The sequence below is a fragment of the Sceloporus occidentalis genome, unplaced genomic scaffold (genome assembly GCF_023333645.1).
Source record: "Sceloporus occidentalis isolate IW3139 unplaced genomic scaffold, rSceOcc1.0.p SCAF_12, whole genome shotgun sequence".
Classification (NCBI taxonomy): domain Eukaryota; kingdom Metazoa; phylum Chordata; class Lepidosauria; order Squamata; family Phrynosomatidae; genus Sceloporus; species Sceloporus occidentalis.
This window is the reverse complement of record NW_028316992.1, coordinates 15,532,783-15,551,486: the sequence shown is the minus strand read 5'-3', so window position 1 is coordinate 15,551,486 and position 18,704 is coordinate 15,532,783. Positions and strand designations below refer to the sequence as shown.

The window sequence follows — 18,704 nt, the reverse complement described above, 5'->3', positions numbered from 1 at the left end:
CTAACTACAGAAATATTAGTTCTTTGACATGCTGTAACTGTCCACTTCTGAGGATTTGCAAAGTTTTTTCTATGAGGCTGGATGTTGCTGTTGCACTTTTTGTCAAGTTCCAAAATGTCGACTATTACCCTGTGACATGAATCCTAATAAACTGTTAATTTTAAAGTTGAGTATGACTTTTATTTTTAAAATGTTATTGTTAAAATGTGTTATTCCACCCCATTTGTTACCCTGTATTCTGTAGTTTATTATTTATGTGTTCCACATGACTGCAAATAAAATTTCTCCATCTGATCTGCTTTCTAAATCTCCTCCAATGTGACCAAGCAAAATGCACACTGGTGCAAAATTATGTAAAATAAAAGAAGTTTCATTTCAGTCTCTTTACCTATGATTTAAAAGGAGAGAACATGTGTGTATTTATGTATGTATGTATTATGCACCAGTCCACATTCCATCTTGCAGAGTTCACAGAGAAAAATAGATGCCCCCCTGTTTCCCAAGCAGCTCAAGATTGAAAACAAACAATCAGTTTAAAACCAAAGATCACGAAGGAATAAGGAAGGTGGGTTACGATGAGCACCGGAAAAATAAGTGACATATTCTTTTAACTTGGTTACAGTTAACCAAGTTAATTGAGGATTAAATGAATAAAATGAAAAACTTTACAGAAAAGTTGTGCTTTGAGAAGGAACCTGAAGGTGAAGAAAAAGGAGGCAACATGGACTTTTGATGAGAGGAATTCCATGTCGTGTGATCTAGACACAAGAATAGTCAATGTCATGATGAGTAGACAAGAAATTTTCAGAAGACTGAATGCTGTAGATTTGGAAGGAGACACAAGGATGAAACAAGAAACAAGGGCTGAAAGTTAGAATAGAACCAGGTCGTGGGTAGCTTAAAAGGCATCTGAGTGTCGTAGACTGTTGTGGGCAAAGAATTCTGCTTTAATAACTCTATACATTTTAAACCCTATTTAAAAGGCAAATATCTGGCCTGAAGAGTTTATAATCCAGGTTTAAACAAAATAGGCTTGACAGATCTCCACTCAATGTGAATTTGGATATATCTGGCCCACATGCTGATTCTTAAGCCTCTAATTCCACCCCCAAACTCCAAACCCTTTCATCAATGCTCTGGCTTTCCAGTGTGTTCAATCCTTTATCGCAACAGATATGCAACTTAAGCAATAAATAAATAAACGGGAAATATTTCCCACAAAGATATTAATTCTGTCAAAACACTCACCATGACAGGATGTTAATCCTTATTATCCTGAAAAGATTTACCTGAAACCATGCACTTGTCCCATATTTTCTTATCTGTTGTCTTGTGAACGTGTCTAATTTTCTTGATATGAATGATTCATCTTTATTCATAACTTGTGATTATAATTTTAGATGGTATTTTCTATCCCTCACAAGCAAAATAACTATGGTCCCAAGTGATGTGTCATGACACTTTCTCTAAATTACAAATGTGCCCATCAGCTCATAATCAACTCAGAGACTCCTACTTTAGAGAGTCCACTGGTGGAAAGAAAACACTGGGCCACCTTATCTTTCATAATAATAATAATAATAATAATAATAATAATAATAATAATAATAGGATTTATTTATATGCCACCCAATCACTGGGAATCCCGGTGGCTTACAACAGAGGGGATAATAGACAGTTCCCTGCCCTCACCAGCTACTTTCCCCCCAGCTACTTTCTTAGGATCCCTTGATACCTTTAATCAGTTCTTCAAGAGAGCATTCTACTCCCCAGATGTGAAAATTATTAGATCTAATGTGTACTCAGAGTCATTTTGTTTCAGATTGACATATATCTGGACCTCATGTGTGGCCAATCCTCCCTACAACTTAATAGGACGGAAGAGATAATCAAGCTAGTCTGGGGTAAGTATACACTGGAGGTTCAATTAGTGAAATGTAACCTTTGACAAAGTTATCTCTGAAATGCATTGTGAACAGAAATCTTTCTTTATACAGTAGTTGTGTTCACAGGGACCATATATAGTGTATATTTACACCACATTCATATTACCAAAGCATCCTAGGAGCTCTATTTTCAGTCATTATGTGGAGACATTTCTGACTTGACCACAGAACGGTAGTTCCCAGAAGGGAGTAAAAATTAATTTTTTCATGCTTTTAATGTAATTTGTTTTGTTCTGAAAATACATTATACCTGCTTGACCCATTTCTGTGTAGTAAATGACTATTAGATAAATAATTTTACAGTGCACATCTTCAGCTTAAGTCAATGATGGCGAACCTATGGCACGCGTGCCAGAGGTGGCACGCAGAGCCCTCTCTGTGGGCACATGTGCCGTTGCCCCAGCATAGAGTTTGCCATAGTTTGTTACTAGAAAGCCAGAGGGACACGGCACTTTGCAATAAATAAGTGGGTTTTGGATTGCAGTTTCTAAAAGGTTCACCATCACTGGCTTAAGTGATGAATCAGGGGTGGCTAATACTTTAGGTAAAGTATAATAAAAACAAATCTCACAAGAGCAGGAATCAAAACTAATGACCGTATATTTAGACAACCAAACAATACTCCAAAATATCCAGAAGTGTAAAATGAGGATGGGCAACTATTGCAGGTCCAGGGGCCATCTTTGTGCCCTGGCAGCCTTCAGGGTCAATAGGAATTACTCAAATCTAAAAGAAAAAATCCAAAGTGGCCAGAAATACACTTCTGATTTTCAAAAAATGTTTTGTTTCATTTTGTTTTTAATCACAGGGAGGCCTTGTACCTACAGGCTCCCAGTGCAGAATTTCGCCCTCTTTTTCAGCCATCAAAAGACTGACCTAGAAATTCAAGAGACACTGAAAGCCATAAAAATATCCTTGGAATCACACTTTGCCCACTCCTGGTTGTTGTCATTTCCTCCAGAGCATTTACAATTTATGGCAACTCTAAGGTGAATTTATTGGCAAGGTTTGTTCTGCAGTGTGTGTGTGTGTATGTGTTGTCATTGCCTTCCTCTGAAGTTGAGAGAATGTGACTTGTCTAAAGTCACTCAGTAGATTTCTATGGCTGAGCAGGGATTTGAAGTTTGGTCTCCCAAAAGTCCTAATCTAAATTTGGTCTCCTAAGAGTCTTAAACTCAAACCACTACACCATGCTGACTCTGGTTTAGATATTTCAGCCTATTTTCTGGAAGATAGTAACATACATTGCAGGTCAATTCTCACCCGGGAGGACATTCCAAAGACACAGAAATGAAGAGAGGCCTGACATGAGGAAGAGAGATGCTCAAATTATAACATGATCATGATGAAAGACAAGTACTGCTGGACTTGGTTCCCTTCCCACCACCTTTCCCTTCTCCTTTTGTGTCGTGTCTTCTTAGATTGTAAGCCTGAGGGCAGGGAACCATCTAATTAAATGATCATATATACAGTGCTGTGTAAATTTCAGCACTATATAAATAAAGCTTAATAATAATAATAATAATAATAATAATAATAATAATAATAATAATAGAAATCTAAAGAAATGCTTTAAAACAAAACAAGAGATAAATACAGAGTCAAAAAGGGTCAAGAAATGATACACATAGCTAATATGGTTTTTTCCCTTCCTGCCTGTTTATGAGACCTCCACCTACCCAGAGACTCTCTACCATCACTAATTTTGGTGCTGAGCTATCCACATTTCAGCAGCATGAGGTCTTTTGAACGGCATGTGGAGGTTTAAACCAAGTCCATAGGGATGTGTACCATGTTTTAAAGCAGTACTATTTTTCTGGAACCCTCCAACATGTATGATTCTCATTGAAACCAAGGTATGTTCTTTCCATGTGCCTTGTTGATAATAAAAAACACAGGTTGTGTATCCTTGGTGTGGTTTCCGCTTCCAGCAGCAAACATTCAGTGCAGTGTGGTGCAGGGGAAGAGTGCAGCCCCTTGTGGTTCAGAGGGGAAGAAAGTTGGCCCTGTGATCCAGCCCACTTGCCTGGCTCTGTTTTAAAACAAGGATTGTTCCCCACAACATGAAAACATGAAAACTATCTTACCTATTTATGTAGGTGGTAGCAATTCCTGTGGTCTGTCCTGAAGAAATCAAGAAAAGTCTCAGTATCCTGTGAAAAACAAATAAGTTCCCTTTCAGTTAAGAAGCAATTATTTTCAAAATACTTTTATTCCTTGTCATTGTCACTGTGGATATTTCTATGTCTAATCCTAAACATTTCCTTCTGGGTCAAATGGTTCGCTTGGTTCTGGGCTTAATGTTTGTGTTGTTGTTGTTGTTGTTTTTGAAAGAACTATTTTTCTTCTGTCTAGGTTTAGTGATCTTAGGGGGAAAGCAGACTGGCAATATGCAGTGTCTTCCCAATGACTTGAGGGCACAGCATAAGCATGACGCATGCCCCCAAGATACTGGGAACACGCTGTGAAGCTGCCCCACTGCCCTCATGGTGGAAGTTTTTTGGTGCTCCAGTGGCATGGTGTTTAGACACGTTGCGCCACTAGAGCTCTGAAAAACCACCGCCACAGCAGCAAAAGCACCTTTGTGGGCTTTCTGACGCTTGTTTTTGTGCCGTGAAAATGCCAGGTTGGGGGTGTGGTGTTGCTGAGGTGCCATGTCATGCAGCTCTGCGGCGGCCCCAATCCATCATTTTTGGTCTGTCTGTTTTGGTCCTTAGTATGTTTTATCAAACTTAAGACATGCCCTGTTAGACAAGAATGACTCAATTAATAACATATTAGTTTTTCTATAATGGATTAATCTACTTAAGGATTGTGTTAAGTTTTGATATGACGTCATTTTCACTTTTTTCCACATTTGAATTCTTCTAACTTTTCAGAAATTCCAGTTAAAATGCACTGAAATAAAATTATCAGTCATCCCCAGCTAGAGCTGGTTTAGATGTAACACACGTGAAGTAAAAAAAATTAGGGATGTATGCAAGTCTTACTATTGCCTGTTGATATGGTGACTCCATGAATTTCATAGGGTTTTCTTAGGCAAGGAATACTCAGCAGTGGTTTGGCCAATTCCTTTCTCTGAAACACACCCTACAGTATCTGGTATTTATTGGTGGTCTCCCATCAAAGTACTATGCAGGGCTGACACTGCTTAACTTCCAAAATCAAGTGGGATCTGATGTTTTTAGAGCATTTGCTTGGGATGTATACCTTCATAAAATTCATTTTTGCATCCAAGAATGAATAATTTTACCATTTTTGTCTTCTGTGTAAGAAAGTTGGTGAAAAACTGTATAGTCTTTGACTATCATTCACAGTTCAGGATTTGTCCCATATAAAAAATTGCATGTGGATTTTTGGGTGGAAAACATGATATTTTCTCTACATTTTGTTCAGAAAATATATCTTCTGCACAGAACAAGTCTCAATTGTGAAGATTCTTGTCCATCTAAAATTTTCCTCATCAGTATTTCCTGACATTTAAGAAACGTTTTAGCCATCATTCAAATATCTTTAAATATTCTCCCCTTCCCAAAGAAAAGAAATGATCAGAGAATAAGCTAGAAGAACTTAAGGCAGGTATGAGCCAGCATCTCCATCTATGAGAATCCTCCTTCTCAGCACTTCTTTCACAGCATCTCTGTGTGACAAGTGAGGCTTCTCTCAAGGATGTGTACGTGTGAAAGATTCACACCTTTCTATTTTAGGTACAGATCTAAAAATATATAAAGCATGACAGAGGGAAAAATACAGTTTTGGAAACAAGCACACCCACCCACCAGGTAGACAGGATTGTGGAAAAGGCCTTTGACAACCGACCTGCCAGTGAATTCTCACTTGTTTTGAATTCCAAAAGTAGTTTATCTGTTTGTTTATATAATATGCCACCTTTCTCCCCGAGTAGGACTCAAGAAATCACTTAAAACATGATACAATTAACATTGTCACATTTAAAGCAGTATAAAATTATATTAAAACAGTATAAAATTCATTTTAACACATACAAAAGTTAAAAATAAATAAAAACACCCCCATAAGAAACCTCCCTGATAGTGATACTAAAAGCCTGCTTAAACAAAAAGGTATTTTCCTCTGAAAGCAGGGAGGGAGGCATCTTAATCTAATGTGAAAGGGATTCCAGAGGGTGGAGCAGCCATTGAGGTGGCTCAATCTCATGGCCTCACCAAGCATGCATGTGATAGAGGTAGGAGTGAGATAAAGCCTTCCCCTGTAGATGTTAGCACCCTTGCAAATTTATATGGGGAGACATGGTCTTTCAAATGGTCTGGACCTAAACAGTACGGGGCTTTATAGGTCATAACCAGCACTTTGAATTATATCTAGAAACAAACCAATATCATGTGAAGCTGTTTCAAAGAGGGAGTTACATGGTCCCTATAATTGGCTCTGAGTTACAATAGTCCAAGTGTGATGCTATCAAGGCACATGATAGTATGGCCAGATCTGACATCTCAAGGAATGGGCATAGCTGGCAGACTAGTTTTAGCTGTGAAAATACACTCCTGGCACTGCTGAAACCTGGACATCCAAGATCAGAGTTGAGTTGAAGAGAACACCCAAGCTGTGATCCTGAGATTTCAGGAGGTGTATAACTCCGTCCAGAACAGGCAAAGTCCCTATTCCCTAATCTGCTTTATGACTAACCAGGAGCATCTCTGTCTTGTCTGGATAAAGTTTCAATTTGTTTGCCCTCATCCTTACTAACAACAAACATTGGTTCAGTGCTGATACTACTTCCTTTGAATCAGATGGGAATGAGAGAAAGAGTTGGATGTCATGAATATATTGGTGACACTGCACCCCAAAACTACAGATGACTCTCTCAATGGTTTCGTGTAGATGTTAAACATCACAAGGGACAAAACAGAATCTCAGAGGGAGATACCCAGAGCAATGAACAAAAATTCCTCAGCACCTCTGAGTTCACCCCTGTTAGAAAGACCAGAACCACTGCATAACAGTGTCCCCATCTCAGAGAGTATGCCCAGAATGATACCATGGTTGATGATATTGAAAGCCACTGAGAGGTCCAGAAGAACCAACAGGGACACACTCTCTTATCTAGTTCCCTGTATAGGTCATCCACCAAGATGACCAAAGCTTTCTCCTTTCCTTAACAAGGCCTGAAGCCAAATTGAAATGGATCTAGACAATCCATCTCATTCAAAAAACCCTGGAGCCAGGAAACCACCACACACTGCAGACCTTTGCCCAAAAACTGAAGACTAGCCAATAGCTATTTTTATTATTGGCCTCCCCATGATTCCCTTTAGGCAGAATGGAAACTTTCCTTGCTGCAATGAGGTATTCACCGCTCCCCTTACCACTTTATTGGTCCTCCTCCAGAAGCTAGGAAGAGCAAGGATCCAGTATACACATGGTGGCTTTCACTTTTCCAAGGATCCTGTCCACATTGTTAGGCTGACAAACTGAAATATATACAATAATACAGGAAAGGCAGGCACCAAGATTATGTCCACTGGACCTATCTCAATTACAACATCAGAGCAAATCTGAGCAATTTTGATGGCAAAATGTCTTGCAAATTTTTCAGTGGTCTGTTGAGTGGTCTTTATGTTCTTCTTGTGTGCCCCTGTGTAAAAGGCCCCTGACCACTCAAGACAGCTCAAGAGAACAGTGCTATACAGATGCAATGCTCCCCTGTATAATTTCTTCACTGCCACCATCACATTGTAGGCCTTCCAATGAGCTCTGACACGTGTTCAGCCAGACTAGCTCCAAATCTTCCACCATCATCGCTCTGGTTTCTGTTTCACTTCTTTCATCACTGCCAGCTCCCTAGTGAGCCAGGCCCAGGAGTCTCACTTGGCTACACTTCATGGTGGTAGGTTGCTTTGGGGCAATTGTGTCCACCAACCTGACAGGAGCAATTCTTTTGGGGGGTTTGATACAACAAGGCCAAACTTAATTGTGTGTTAGACATGGAGGAGAGGTGTCTCGGTATAAAAGAGTGTAGATTAATAAGCTTCAGTGTGTTTACAATGAGCTCATGCCAAAATGCTGCTCTATCCTGCAGCCTTTGCAAAGCCCTGGAGGAGGGGGGAAGAGGCACCCGTCATCTCAATGCAGTAATGAGCTGTATTAAAACGAGCTGATTGGAATGAGGGCTATAGCTCACATTGATTTGCAAGCAGTATCCATGAGATGCAGAGGAATTTTAAAACAAATTAATTAAGCATCCTCTGGCTCAGCAGAATGATCAATAGAAGGGAGACATCTAAGCGCCTTCAGTATCAGCAACCTTGCTATGCCTTCTGATGTGCCACTGCAGCAAAAAAAAATATTCAGCATGTTTTAGCTCAGGGGATGCAATCAAGAGTTTCGGTAATAGTAGTTATTTGCTCTAGAGATACCTATTAGATGGAGATATAATCAAAACCATGGTAAGGTCTGCAGCATCTAAACATTCAGATAATAGGGATGAAAAAACAGATTAGATTTGCCTAGTCCACTTATTTTACAAGAAATGAAATGAAATAAGCCAATTAAGAGTTGTAAATTTTTCCTAAAGTGAGGTCTGGTTTTAAAAGCCTTAAAGCTGTATTAAATACAATTTATATATTATAGGCAAGGCATTCATATAAACAAATGTGTGCTTTTTGTGTGGGGATTGCTGAAGATGTTAGCATTTACAAAACCAAATTTGGCTAGTACTTGTCACATGGCCACCTCTCTGCTTAAAATGATCCCTGATGTTTTTATCTGCATAAACCAAAATTATTTTTCTAACATTTCTTAACTATGTTGGGCATTCGAGATTACAGTTACAAATGTGTAACCTAGAATTATGCATTTCCAAAAAATATTTATTATAATTTCACATATAGAGAAAAACATATTTGAGATAGTTATATATCAATATAATAAACATCTTAATAAGCACTTTTACCCATTTCCCTCCTCATGATCCCTATGTACTGAATAATGTAGGGAATATGTAGGGATCATGAAATTCACCTACGTAATCCTGATTTACCAGGCAGCAGCCTCTACAAGGGATGAAGGTCTATTCTCCAGTCAATCATGATGCAGGAAAATGATGTTTCCACCAGCCTCCTGTGAGCGATCTCACAAGTACCCTGGTTCACGCTGTCACACTAGAGATTGCTTGCAAGAAGGAGGTGGAAAATACGGTCCCTGTTGCTTGCAGTGACTGCTGCCCAGTAAGTCAGGCTTGGGCTGTAAGACACAACTTAGCTACACAACTAAGGCAACTAATGTAACTATGTAGTGCAGGCAGAATTTCAGCCATGGTTTGCACAGATGTATTCATTACTCTGCAAGAAAATATAACAGATTACATATTGAGAGCAGACCATCGTAGATAAAATTAGGGGTGCTGATAATAAGGGAGACAAAATGAGGGCATTATCCTCCAAATATGAATTCTGCCTCCTAATTACATGTCTTTCAGTCCCCCAGTTTTTAACATTGCAGAGAGTGAGACACTGAAAATTGTTAACAACTATTTGTTTTGTTCACATTCCATTCATCACTTTGCCTGCCTCTTTTTTCTTTGGATGCCTAAACTGTATAGTGGGTCCTCCACATTCACTGGGGTTAGGGGAACAGGATCCCTGTGAAAGTGGAAAAACTGTGCGCACATATGTATATACACACACACACACACACACACACACACATATATATATATATACACACACACTTTTTTCTTAGTTGGCAGAACACTGGCCTAGGAATCTCTAGGTCCTCCAGTGCAACTGTATGATCAACATCTGCTGGACATTGACCATAGGATTACACTGGATGACCTACAAATATCTAGAGAAGTGTTCTCTCTAGGAATCTCTAAGTCTTCCAGTGTAGCTTTTGGTAGAAGTTGACCACAGAGTCACACGGGATGACCTAAATATTGCTAGAGAGAACATAATAATCAAATTTGTGAATAATCAAATCCCCCAAAAGACGAAGTTGCAAATCTTGAGGACTGAAAGTTCCTTCTTCTAAGTGCTCAACTGAAGTTTTCAATTTCTGCAATGAAAATTTGGGGAATGAAGAAAAATGTCACTGAGCAGAATTTTTATGGGGGGGGGGGACAAATTTAGGGAGTTCTAAGGTGTAAGAAGCAAGGCACTGAATGATACAGCAGACTGTGAAAAGCAATTGCAACAGGACTGCTTGGAATCAATTCAGCTGGTGTGGCTGCCTGGCTTTCTAAGGTGGGTTTTAGGGTGTCAAATCAGGTGATGTAGCTATGATGACAGATCTTGGCCACTGTGTCCCCTTCTCTCCTCTGCCAAGCAAAGTCTGATGTGCTGGCAGGATTTTGTTTTGTATTGCATTTGTTAAGAGAACAACAACAGAGAAAATACTTCAGGGATGGAACATTTAAAGCAAACATCAGGGCTCTGCCTGCACCTGAGGGTGACAGTTACATGGGGGTAGGGGAGACAGTTATATGTAGCACAGCATGGTCACAGCCATAGAAACTCTCCAAACCAGTGTAATCATTGCTGTATAAATGACATTTGTTCTTTGCAATTATGGCCCACATAATATAAGTGAAAAACCGAGGAAGATGTTTAACTTATAATTAATGCTGCGGCACTTACAATGCTTTGCACAGAGTAGCATGTCATTAAAATTACATCTCTTTGGGGGGAAAACAAGGTGCCTGGCTTTGTAGCCAGTCAGACAGGAGTGAGTCTGAGGGTTGTTTTGTTGATCCTGTCAAGAGGAGGCATTTTAATATGCTGCTTGAAATATGTGCCACCTGCTCCTTTTATTAGCTATAATTTACGATGCAACCAGCACTTGTAAATTCTTACAATAGTTTAAGAGACCAATAAAATCATGTGTTCATGGGTTTCAGTCCCACAGATCACCCTCTTTGCCACAAAACCTGAAGGTGGAGGCTACAATCCCAAATGTTTTGTACATGACACTGAGCTTTATAGGACAAATGTCAAAATTAACCACAAAAACTATTGTTGATTTTGGAATTATTTCCAGCTACTGCATTGTAAATTATGAAGAAAAAGAGACTCTGATGGAAGGCAAAATAGCTAACATGAAGGTTTGAAATCCTAATAGACTGCATTAGTTCTTAGTTTTTAAAAACACAAATTGGCACCCTGCCTCAATGCAGACTTTACACTAAGGCATAGTTTGCATTAGTGATAGCTAAACGCTCAAGTGATGTTTTGAACTGCTGGTATTTATGTTATTTATATTTATAGCAATATACGTCTCTGCCTGCTTCATTATCACGTGCAAGAAATAATAATTTCAAAGGTTTTCTCAGTGCTAGGTAAGATTATGAGTTTTTCAATTATTTTTTTATTACAAATATTTATGCACATCTTTTCAGTAGGTTTTCATAGTATTTTCATACTGTTTTTGGAGATAATTTTTTTGTACAAAAACCTTTTTCCATGGAAAGACAACATTTTTGCACAGAAAACAGCATTTTAGCACAGACTATGTTGTTGAGAGGCAGTGTGTTGTAGGGTTTTGAGTGTTGGAGTACAACTCTGGAGACCAGGGTTTGAATCCCTTCTCAGCAAAGGAAACACACTGGAAGACCTTGAGCAAGTCACACTCTCTCTGACTCAGAAGAAGACAAAGGCAAATCCTCCATGAACAAATCTTGCCAAGAGAACCATGTGATAGGTTTGTCTTAGGGTTGTCATAAGTTGGAAATGTTTTGAATGTGCACAACAACAACCATGCTTTAAGCACAAATTATTTTTTGCAAGGAAGTTCTAAATGCAAAAATCAGAGTGTATGCTGCATATATTTTACCTCTTTGCACTTCGTTTTTTTATTTTTCCTATTTGTCCCCTTTTAATTGTGTTTCATGTTTTGGTGGCTCCTTTTCTATTTATCATATAACAGCAAGTTAGTGCTTTGATATACCATGTATTTGTATCTTTTTTTGGCTTTTTAGAGTATTGGAGGAAGGGAAGAGTTCCAGCTGGAAGGATTGTGTATGTAGATCTTTAGTTATACTGTGCCCATTGTATGTTTGGACATTGAAAAGATCGTTTAAATTTGTTGGTTAGCACAAATTGTGGCTTCTCATTATGACTGAATTGATTCTAAGTTAGAATGCCTGAGATGAACTCTCTTGTATATAACAAATGCCATAAGAAAACATATTGTGGCTTATGCCAGGATGCTTCCTTGAGCTCCTATGCTCTGATGAGAGAGATTCTACACTAGACCATTGTTCTTCCTAATTCAAGTATTGACGTGTCCCAAAAAAAAACCTAATGGCCTTCTACTTACTCAATTCATCTTCATCTATTGTTTTAGGATAGGCATGGACACAGTGTAGTCCGTGTGCTGCATGTGAGCCCCAGGAACCAACTTTTGTGACCTCTGAAATTCACTCACCCAAAACCCAATACCTCACATTTTTAAAAAAAATCAGCATGATTTTGGAACAATGTTTACTGCCAAATGAGGCAGAAAGCCGCTCAAACACATGAAATACCCACCACACGCACAGTCACTGCAGAACCCTGTCCTACTCCAAATATCTCAATTTTCCTCTGCATTTCCTCTCAAAAATGTAATTTCCTCTTACATTTTAAGAGGAAAGCAAAGAATTTGGGCCTGCTCTGTAGAGTGTAATCCATTGCCCATTGGCACTAATGAAGTTGCCCACTCTTTTGTTAGGGCAATAAACCTTTGCTTCAGGATAATAATGTGGCCCTGGTACCACATGCACCACTCCCAAGGTTGTTTTTATAGCCCTCAACCCTTTCAGATTCTCCAGAGCACCCTTTTTCTGCTGCTCAAAAAGAGATGAACATTCTTTCCTGAAGGAGAGAATAGAGTAATACAATGTCCCAAAATCATGCTGATTTTTTTTTAAATGTGAAGTACTGGGTTTTGGGTGACTGGGTTTCAGAGGTTACAAAAGTGGGTTCCTGGGCTCACATGCAACACACTGACTACACTGTGCCTATGCTTACCCTAAAATAATAGATAAAGATGTTTGATTTTTAAAATGTCAATTTTTCAAAACCAGAAGGGGATTTCTCTCCACTTCCTTTTTGTTTGGTTTGGTTTGGGTTTTTGCAGTCCATGTGGGCCTGGGGTGATCCACAGTCAGAAACCTGCCCTCTAGATCTGCTGTTAGCCATCCTTATTCTAGGGGATCAGAAAAATGATATATGATTCACTTTCATATTATTCTACAATGGACAGATATCAAACATTACCAGACCACTGTCTTTCAGGCTTTCCTCTGCCATGTTAACATTTCGCAGTTGGCTGCAGAAGCACCCAAAAATCTAAACGCATTCTCATGGGAATATAGCAACAGCAATACCATTTACATTTCTAGACCACTTAATAGTGAAGTCAGCACTCTCTAAGCAGTTTACAATCTGTAAGCCGATTGCCTCCAACAAGCTGGGTACTCATTTTACTTACCTACAAAAGGATGGAAGGCTGAGTCAACCTTGGAGCCCTGGGATCAAACTCACAATGTTGCGGCTGCAGCACCAGCATTTAACCATTGTGCCACCAGGGCTAGGGCTCCTTCTAATCTCCATCTAATTATTTGCATTTACAAAAAAAATAGAATATTTGGGGGAGGATCCCCCCAAAGAAAATTGCATTGCACTGAGCTGAAACAGAGTCACTTAGCAGTGAATCAATTGTGTGATGTCACACATCCACAATGCCAACAGAATATCGTGTAAAAGAGCAAAATATTAATATCTGCCATCTGGCCAACAATAGCTAAAAACCAAAATATACCTGGTACTTGAATTAAAGGGCATAGCATTTCTTTTGAATATAAGCAAAGTGGAATCTCTCTGTCTCTAACCAAAACAATGATATTTATTTTACTATCTCTGTTACACACATTATAGACTCTTGGAATTCCTACAGGCATACTGTATTTAGTTTGAGAATTTTTACAGCAACAAGAAAAATCTGTGGTGAAAGTTTTAGATAGCCATGAAGATTACACAAACAGCAGCTGTGTCGGCATGGAGGAAAATAAGCATTCCACCCCGATGTCTGTACTAAACTGTTTAGATTATGCACGGGGCCAAAATGGATGAAACATGAACTCAGTCCATAGTCCAAGGCAAGAGTAAAAGAGTTTCCATTTGCTCTAAATCTTGGGAAAAACTCTGGGGAATCCCCTGAGCATTGGGACTGTGTGCTGATGTGGGATAGGGAAAGGAGCATTGGCAGATGGGTGAGCTGCTGACCTCTTCTCACCCAGAACTTCAAACTCCCCACTGTAGCACTTTCACTTTCAAGTTCACGTTAGTGCCTCTGGTACCATTCCTTTTGAAGATGTGCACATTGATTCCACAAGCACACATTAGCACATAAGCACAACAAAAGCACATTAGCACAACAAAACCATCAATACAGTGCACTGACACTCAATAGGATGGTTGTTGCCCTCACCAGTCATGCAAAAGAGGGAGAGGAATCTTCTTAGGAGTAGGCAGACAGTGCTGCTAGTATTGGCCCATTGTGGGTGCCAGTTGTGTAGACAGTGGATCCGGAAGCCCCAACAGTAAGACAGGTTTTTCCAACAATGAGGACACAACCATAGAGTGAGTAAGACAAACTGTTTACAGTGGACAATAAGGTAAAAATAATTTAAATTTCCTAGAAGCCCTCAATAGTAATACTCAAATACAAAATTCAAACACAGAACAAGTAGATCCTAAGACTTACAGAGATGCAGAGCAAAAAAAGTCAGCTTCCTCCTTTCCTGGTGGTAGGGCAGTTTCTCACTGACACCATGTTTGTCCCTGAAACATTGTCTTGAGCCTAGCCAATCCAGTGTGAACTTGCCAAGCACAGTGGGTGAGGCTTTAGGGTACTTTGCCAGTGTACAGTCCAGTGCTCTGCCCATTACTGAGAGAAAAAATTCTCAGTAACCAAAATTATCTCATCAAAACCAGTGTAAACATTGCATTACAGTTGAACTTAAAACTTGAGGCATGTGCAGTGGGCCCTTGGTATCCACTAGGGTTTGGTTTCAAAAAACCCTGCAGGTATGAAAATCCATGGCTGCTCAGGTCCCATTATATACTATGACTTAGTGGTGTCCTTTATTTTAAAAAAATGGCAAAATGAAGGTTTGCTTTTTTAAAAAATTTCAAGCCGTGGATGCTGGGATCTGTGGATAAAGTATCTGTGGATAAGCAGAGCTCACTGTAATCGAAAACTCTTAGGGCAGTATCCACTGCTAGGCTTCTGTCAACACATGAGCAGAATCCAGCACTCCCTCCTACAACTCTGCCTCCCAATGTTCCCCCAAAACTGGCCTTGCAGGGATGAGAAACTCTGCAGAACTGGTTTTCAGGCACCACAGAAAGCTGAAGAAGAAAGGGGACAAAAGATCCATTGGGTAACATCAAGCCATTGTTGTTATTGTTGCTGTTGTTGTTGTTACTGCTTTCATTAGGTAGCCATGGCACTGGACTGAGGCCTAGATGCTTAACCACATCACTATAAGGAGACGGTCACCTTTTATTTTTCTAGGGATCACTTTCATTAATTCACAGCACCTCTGCTACAAAAGACTTAACTGCACAGGGATGCTCTAGCAGTTAACAAGACAACCCTGTGAGAGAGCAGCTGTGTTTTGGCTTGGGGAGCACTTGGATGAGCACCCTATCATTACTCAACAATGCCTGTCTGCTCTGCTCTTGGGAAGGATCCCGTGTTTATTTCAGCAAGCTCATTTTCAAAGTAACACAGCAGGCAGACAGGCAGCATGAGAGAATGAGGGGCCGACAAATAAACCTACTGACCTGAATTTCTGCTGCTGGAGGATTGCTTGACAAAGAAATCAGAATCTGCAAACAGTTTATTTTCTTCACAACCAGCTCACCTAGCACTTTTTTTTTTTTTTGAGTCTCTCTGGGTGATTTTTATTACTTTAAGTAATCTATTGACTCTTCTAGCCAAGGTTCTCAAGGAATTATTTACTTCAGTCTGTACCCTGCTTGTTGACCTACAATTCATCCCTGCAACCACCACCAGCATGTATATATATTTCAATGCATGATTAAACAAAAATTAAAATAATTTAATATTAGTGGCCATGCTCCCAGGGAGATTCTAGTAGTTTTTGCACCTTGAGTTCTTGTCCTAGTGCCTTACAGCTCAGACGTCTGATAAAACGGATCAAAGGGAGGAGTCTGAAATATCTTATTGAGTAACTACCTCAACAAAAAGGGGGCTGACTTTGTTCTACTACCACAAGATGTGAGACTGAGATCTAACCCCAGTTGTTACTAGTGGTTTTCGTGTCAGGCATGTGGTGAATCTGGGGCCCTTTTACACTACACAGTACTATGATTCCACTTTAACTACCATGGCAGCATCTATGGAATCCTGGGATTATCCATTGAGGGAAGGGCCTTTGGATTCCTCAGCCAGAAAATCCTCCTCTGGTGCCTCTGACCAAACTACCTCTAAAAGAGGCAGCCACAGCGGCTAAAGTGGAATCATAGTATTTCAGTTATGTAGTATTAAATGGCCCCCAGTCTGAATATTAATTCAGACTTTAAGGCAGTATCCAAAGTGCTGAACCTGTTTTGGGGTAAAGTTACACAGGCTGGATATCTCCTTTAAATCCTGGAATAAAACTGATAATGAATTCACTTCATCATTGACATGAAAGCCAACAGAATGAATACATGTTGCAAATTTGCTAAGGTGCATTTAAGGGAACATGTAAGTCACTTGATTTATAAGAGATATTCATATCTCATTCACATTATCATTTGAGTCTGTTTTTGTTGGCCTATCACCCCTCTGCCATGGCTTTCAAGTCTTAAAAAAATCAACACATGCTCATATCATCTCGACTGGTCTACTGCTGCCATATACAGTCCAAAGTACTTTTGGTACTCATACACCCACAAACTGTTTGCATGTCTGTGGGCCATTGCACAAAGCAAACCTGTTGAGCATGTTACCACAACAAGTGACTCCCAAGTGTATGACTGAAGAGTTCCCAAGTGCTATGTGCAAAAAGACAATACCTGTCACAGCAAATACTCCAACAATTCAGTTTAACAAAACACACACACACACACACACAAAACTGGAATTTATATGATGCATCGCAGAACTTGAAGTCACATTATGCAACTTCAAATGAAGTGCTACTGTTTGTACATCTACTAGATAATAAACTTTAAATTTTGTTATAGTTTTCTTGAAGAAAAGGACCCATAAGTTTCCTTTGCAAAGGAATGGAGTGATCTCCCAGTTGACTCAAACTTATGGATACTGCTTCCTAGTGTTTTCTTGATCAGATTGATTCAGAGGAGGTTTGTCCTGTGTGATTTGCCCAAATTCAACCAGTGGGTTTCTATTGTTGAGTGGGGATTTGAACCCTGGACTCGCAAGTCGCAAACCACTGCATCATGATGGCTTTTGCGGGGGGATACTTGTTGCTCATAAGAGTAGCACAAAAGGTTTAAAAAAGAATTTCTTAACATGTGAGTCATGGTCGGCAGAACAGTTACAAGGCTACCTGCCTCTCTTACTTCAGACCAATTTAAATGACAACCATATCCACTGTTCATGTACCTTGTCACATTATTTCATTTAATCATACTAAGCTGGTGCATAAAGCATGTCAGATTAATCACTAGAAAATAATAACATAGCATTTCTTTTATCCCTTCCAAAGAGGCTTCCATACTTGTTTCTTTGTGATCTTTAGAACGCATTCCACATTTTTTTAAATAAAAAGCTAACTGAAAAATGCCTTTGATGCACAGTTATTCAAAGTATACCACACACAAGCATGTGATGTTAAGCAAAGTGTAATATTCATGCATGCCCCTCATAATCACTGTATGCCATGCAGACACATGATATGGGGAAATGATGTCAGTATCTAGAATTCAGGTTCTGAGTACTGACACCAAAATTCAGATTTTTGTAATCAGGAAACTTAATGGCCAGATAGGTAAGTCACCATCTTTCAGTCTGAGCTACCTCAGAAAAAGTATTATGAAGTTGACACACCACCTTGAGTTCCTATAATCTTCAGAAGGATGACAGAATAAATAAATAAATAAATAAATAAATAAATAAATAAATAAATAAATAAATAAATGTCATGCTCTTGTATTCACATGCAAGCATATGCGTGTGTATGCACACACACACACACACACACACACACACATCTTTATGTTTGCTCTTGCATTCAGGAAGAATGCAGACCCTTCAAAGAATATAAAAGAGAGCAAGAGCAAATGAAACAGAAAGAGAGAGTTCCAACAATATAAAAATAAAAAAGTACTTCGGAAATGCTAAGTTGATTAGCCAAAATACACAAAGTTTAATCAGATTTAGATCCAGTCTCTCTCTATATATATACAATCTGTTTGTGTTTTAAAGGCCTGAACATTTATCTTTGTTACTCCAAAGTTTCTTACATCTGAACAGATGACTTTGTGCAGTCCCATTTGTGGCACTATGATACAACATGCAAAGAGAAATTTCCTTTCATTTGGAGACTTTACATTTTAAGAATGGCAGTGAGATGTGCTAATAATCACAAAAGGCTCCATTAGCCTAGCTTTCTGTTAATTTTCAGATGTTTTCCCACCATCTTCACCCTACCTGACATACAGTAGTTGAAGCAATACTGCCTCTCCTCAGTTCTCCTGGCTACATACAATTTCCATTCTTTCATTCTTTTTCCATCTAATCCCACTCCCCAGAGCTTTATCA

General features: G+C 39.2%; 1 long non-coding RNA gene across 1 annotated transcript in view; it reads right to left on the bottom strand.

Moving 5' to 3' along the window:
* Positions 1 to 4,032: 4,032 nt before the first annotated feature.
* LOC149305329 (uncharacterized) overlaps positions 4,033 to 18,704 on the bottom strand; it is a 99,341-nt gene continuing 84,669 nt past the window's right edge. The window contains exon 4 of the long non-coding RNA XR_016271791.1: positions 4,033 to 4,099. This is a non-coding gene — a long non-coding RNA (uncharacterized LOC149305329). The remainder of the gene's footprint in view (positions 4,100 to 18,704) is intronic.